This window comes from Bos javanicus, chromosome 29 (assembly GCF_032452875.1).
Source record: "Bos javanicus breed banteng chromosome 29, ARS-OSU_banteng_1.0, whole genome shotgun sequence".
Taxonomy (NCBI): Eukaryota; Metazoa; Chordata; class Mammalia; order Artiodactyla; family Bovidae; genus Bos; species Bos javanicus.
This window is the reverse complement of record NC_083896.1, coordinates 16,247,158-16,253,157: the sequence shown is the minus strand read 5'-3', so window position 1 is coordinate 16,253,157 and position 6,000 is coordinate 16,247,158.

Below are 6,000 nucleotides of genomic sequence, written 5' to 3'. Positions count from 1 at the left end.
CAGCCAGATATGGGGACTAACTGAGATTATGTGGCCTGCCTCCCACAGTGTGATGTCTGAGACACAGCAGGTATTTAACAAGCTCTAGTTTTTCCAAGACAGGTTGCAAGTGGCCCTCATGCTGCTGCTGCTAAGTTGCTTCAGTCATGTCCGACTCTGTGCGACCCCATAGATGGCAGCCCACCAGGCTCCCCGATCCCTGGGATTCTCCAGGCAAGAACACTGGAGCGGGTTGCCATTTCCTTCTCCAATGCATGAAAGTGAAAAGTGAAAGTGAAGTCGCTCAGTTGTGTCCGACTCTTCAAGACCCCATGGACTGCAGCCTACCAGGCTCCTCCATCCATGGGATTTTCCAGGCAAGAGTGCTGGAGTGGGGTGCCACTGTCTTCTCCGAGTGGCCCTCATAGAGCCCATCAAGTCTGATGCATTCAGTTGCTTCTACAAGAAATGAGTTCTCTACACCATACACCCAGAGGTTTTAACTAGAACCTGTTTAACTCTCTCTTTAGATATAAAAGGAAAAAAAAAAAAGAAAAAGAAACAAACTCTAAAGTACCCAAGGCTTAAAGAACCAAGCTGTGTCTGAAATGGGAGGTTTTCCATGAGGCCCTATTCCCACATGAACTCTGATACCCTGAAACCACATGCTGCTACCTGGGATTCCAGATGGCCAAATTAAGGAGCCAAATCATCAAACAGAAGGTTCAGGTTCTCAACTCTGATCATCTTAGGCATGTCAGGGAGGGGGTGTGGAGGAGCGTGCTTTCTAACGAAGGTGGAAAAAAACAAACAAACCAGAACTGATGCATCCCAGCTGACCACAGAAAGGATCTCCTCTGACTCTTCTGTAGCATCTCTCCTCACCTCCCTGTTGGGCTGTGGCTTTAAGAGAGATGCTTGGTTCCTGCAAGGCTACGTAATCAGGGAGGTTGCTCAAACCTCTCCTTGTGGAATGTGGATGACATCTGGAATTAAAGAGGTATTCTCTTTTAATCACTGTTCAATCTTCCGGAGGGGATAAATGAGTACCCGGGTAGCTTCCAGCTGCCCAAACTGATTTAGTTAAATAATGTAATCTATTTGTACACAAATGCGGAATAAATGTCACTGAAGTTCCTTAGCGTGCAGTTATAATGAGTTATCCCTTTCTCGAGGTGATTAGGAATGTTTAGTTTGTTTCAAATGCATATCAAGCCTCATGATTGCCAATGAGCCAGGGACAACCTAAATTAGCCTCCTGCAGCTGCTGACCTCTGCAGCCACAACAAAACCATTCCTTTAGTGGGGAAGAGTCTCCTCTAATGGTAAGTATGGAGCGGATTTTTCTTTCACTCCCTTTAAAGTGCAATGTTCCTACAAGCCTCTACAGACACAGGTCTGCCCAGAGCTAGTCAGGGAAACGCAATCAGAATTTTAAGACTAAACAGGACCTTATGCTCAGTTTACATATAGTTTTGCATATGGGAAAACTGAGACTCAGAGACACCAAGGGCCTTGCCCAAGCTAACAGATTCAGTGTCAGACTTAAAAGCCCTGGATTGTGACATCCAGTTTCTTTTTCTCACACCTGCCCTTAGCTTTCAACCCCTTAAGGTGACAAATTACTGTGTGAGGGTGGCACGGTGTTATGGAGGGGAAAAGTGAAAAGTGAAAGTGAAGTTGCTCAGTTGTGTCCGAGGGATTCTCTGTCCGTGGGATTCTCTGTCTGTGGGATTCTCCAGGCAAGAGTACTGGAATGGGTTGCCGTTTCCTTCTCCAGGAGATTTTCCCAACCAGGGATGGAACCCGGGTCTCCCTCATTGCAGACAGATGCTTTACCATCTGAGCCACCAGGGACGTGGTCTCTAAAAGCAGGGTGACTGGGTGCGGCCAGAGCCAGGTCAAATGTTCTCTGTTCGACGTTGAACAAGTTGCTTCAGAAATGGAGCGTCAGTCTGCCACCCAGAACAATGGGAATCTGACTTGCTTTCTAGGGATTGTCTACCCTGTCACAGACATTTTACTAACATTTACTTTTTTGAATATTTGTGACTCCTTTAGCTAACAGCTTCACTTCCTGTTCTGAAATTAAATATTCCCAAGGATTCTTTCTGGTTTGCTGTATCAGATTATTATTTTTTAAACCCACTAAATTAAAAAAAAAACACTAAAATGATGAAAGCTAAATGAAGAATGATTTCACATATTGTCTTCTGTAAAGAGATGAAGCATGCAAGAAGGGAAGACATAGTGGGAACTATCAAGTCACCAAAATGAGATTATGCCTTTGCAGGCAAATATCCATCTTGTTGTCCTGGTCAGATAACTGTGGAAGAAGTAGTTCTATCACCTTGTGCAAAACAGATGCCTCTGCAGCTACTCCTGGCTTCCAAGAGAAAAAGTAATCATTGTGTGCTATTTGAATGTCTTCATAAATATAATTTATGGCTTTGATACAGATCAGTCCTGCACGGTCTTAGAAGATCAATAATGCCATGTTCATTAGTCCCGAATTGAATAGCTCTCATACTTTGGCCAGAAGATGCTAACAGTTTTTAATGATTTTTTGCCAGGTGGCATCAAAAGCAGATTCTGTGTCACTGGTAATTTCCTTAGTTATCTAGGGGCTTTTCATTCCCTCATCCAACCATGAAGGTCAGAGAGTTGCTCTCGATAAAGATGACCAGAGCTGCTTTCTTGGACCCTTAGGATAAAGTGGGTAACTATTCAGTAGCTGCTGGGTAATAGTTGTTTTTACTCAAGCCCTGTGGTGGTGAGGAGAAAGGTAATGCATTTCCTCCATCATGCCATGGTGGAGAGGCATCATGACAGTTTTAAAAGATTAGTGAGAGACCCGAGTTCTAATTCCAGAAGTGCTACTTTCTTAATGGTTTTGAGTTTGGATAAATTATTCAAGGTGGGAGACTGCTAGTTTGATGGCCCCTAATGGACCATGCTTCTGAATATACACGCTCTTGGGTAGTCTTCTTGAATCTGGGAATCTTTAAACATAGGATATATCAACTATAGATGGTTTAACCATGATTTGCTTTAAACAATGTAGAGGGACTGACATTCTTTCAATTGTGGAACTAAATATTAAGAAGACTTTACAGTTTCCATTTTTGCCCTGTGCAGATAGACACTCACACCAAGTAAGAAGTCTGGCTACCTTGAGACTGCCATGCTGTGTGGAAGCCCAAGCAGCCATGTGGTCACTGCATATCACTCTGCAGTTTATTGCTCCATGTTCCCCGCAAGATGGAGAATTAGGCTGTAGCCCATACTCTGAGATTTCAGCTGCTAGTCACTGCCAGATGCCAGCCAGGTAACTGAAGCCCTTTTGTAACACCAACTCACCCAGTCTCTCACAACATGAAGCAGAAGTAGTCCTGGCTTAACCAACAACATTGTGAAAAGTAAATAAATGGTGTAATTTTATCTACTATGCTTGTAGTGCATTTTTTCTAATAGAAGAAGTAGCCAGCCTCTCAAGCTACTCTGTCTGAACCGCAGTTTCCCATCTGGAAGATGAAATGTGGGATCAAATAACTCACATACCACATCAAATACTCATGGCACTCAAGGCCCTGTGCTATCTGACCTCAGTTAGTACTTCTAGCTTCCTCTTCTCTGACTGATCCTGGAAATGACCCTGGAGCTACTTTGGGCCATTTGCAATTTTCGGACATTTGGCCATTCACAGTTCTTTGCACATTTAAACTGCTTGCAATAGCCTAGATAATTTAAGACTTCCCACAACATTTTTCTTCTCTTTCTATACTATGAATACATTTCCCTATCAGTAAAATGCCACCTCTACCATGAAGCTGTTCCCATTCACCCTCTGTCTACCTGCCACCTACACCCTCTGTAAAGTAGTTGCCTCTGGGCTCCTAGAAGTACTGTATGTACTAAGGCAGACTACTTACCACAATGATAGCTGAGAATACACTGCTAATTTCTTCCAGGGCCAAATCAAAAGACACCCATATCCTTGACCATCAGTGATCTTTTAGGTTTAATCAAAGGGATTTTTTAAAATGTGTGATCATTAGCCTTTGAAAGATCAGATGACACGATGTTGCACACCTACATGTACAGTTTATGACATGTTCAGCACGAACCAGGTACAGTACTCAATATTTTACTACGATCATCTCCTTGAATCTTTATAATAACCCATATTCTTCGGCTTCTGCTAAGTCGCTTCAGTCGTGTCCGACTCTGTGCGACCCCATAGACGGCAGCCCACCAGGCTCCCCCGTCCCTGGGATTCTCCAGGCAAGAACACTGGAGTGGGTTGCCATTTCCTTCTCCAGTGCATGAAAGTGAAAAGTGAAAGTGAAGTCGCTCAGTCGTGTCCGACTCTTAGCGACCCCATGGACTGCAGCCCACCAGACTCCTCCGTCCATGTATTAGGCAAGCACTATTACTGTCCCTAATAATAGGGAAGCTGGGTCTCAAAGTGTCTTTATCAACTGCCCAGGGCTGCCTTGGTCAGAATTTTAACCCAGGCTGTCAGGTTGAGGGACAGAATTTTTCCATTGCTGGACAGCACCTTTTATCTCTTTGATTCTATGGCCCCAGCTGGGTTCAGAGTCCTTTGCACAGAGCAAGTACTCAAAACATATTTGTTGAATAAACAAATGAGTGAAGGTGAGAGGGAATGCATAATTCACTTCAAATGTGTGAATGGCATTTCAAGTTACAATTTTGGGTAAGGCAAGAATAGTCCATGCTTTAGAAAACCACCGCTCAAACCAAAGTCTGGTTGCACAGCACCTCTCCACAGCACTTCTGTTCAGAGGACTGTTAGCTATCAGAGGTGCTGTGCTTGTATTATTGAACAGCACTTTGCTGTTACAGAGTTTCTCTTTTTTTAGTTTTTATTTATTTTTTAACTGAAGTATAGTTGATTTGCAATATTGTGTTAGTTTTGGGTGTACAGCAAAATGATATATATACACACACATATATATATATATGAATTACATAAGCATACATACCCTACGCACACATATGTGTGTGTATACATATATACACACATGTGTGTATGTGTATACACACACATACACATCTATACCTATACACACATGGGCTTCCCAGGTGGCACTAGTAGTAAAGAACCTACCTACCAATGCAGGAAACCCAAGAGACAGGTCCGATCCCTAGGTCAGGAGGATCCCTTGGAGGAGGGCATGGCAACCCACTCTAATATTCTTGCCTGGAGAATCCCATGGATAAAGGAGCCTGGTGGGCTACAGTCCATAAAGTCACACAGAGTTCTACATGACTGAAGAGACTTAGCACACATGCATGCACACACACGCACACACACACACACACACACACACACATTCATGCATACATATGCTTTTTCAGAATCTTTTCCATTGCAGGTTATTACAAGGCATTGAGTATAGCCCTCTGCTATACAGTAAATCCATGCTGTTACATAATTCCTGAGGATGAGTTCCTGAAGCACAAAAACTCCACTGCCCATCGGTTTGACTAGATGTCTCAATCAGACTACATGATTTATTCCATTCTCAAGGTGTTAAAACACTTCCTTATAGTGTACAGAACAAGGGCCTCATCTGCAAATATGTGAGTGAAGAAGTGCAAGAAGAAATGAATTCACAGTGATTGAGAGGCTGCATGCCAGGTGTGGGACTAGATGGTCTCAGGTCTGTTATCTAAGAGTCAGGTTTAGAGATGAGGACCACAGAGTGTAAGCCATTGCCCTTCCTCAGCTGGTAAGCAGCTCAAATTCAGATCTAATTCCAAACCAGTGCCTCTTCCACTCTGTCCCACTGCAGCACAGGAACCCTTTTCTTGAGGAACTCATATGTACCTAAAAAGAAGTACCAAACATACCAGATGCTGAGAATTAAATGCTACCTGAGAGTTACGGGTATTGATTATTATAGGGGCCTGGGGGAAGAGAAGTCACTGCTTGGAAGTATAGCCTGAGATAGCTCCCTAGTCTAGGTGACACTTGATATGGAATTTGAGAGA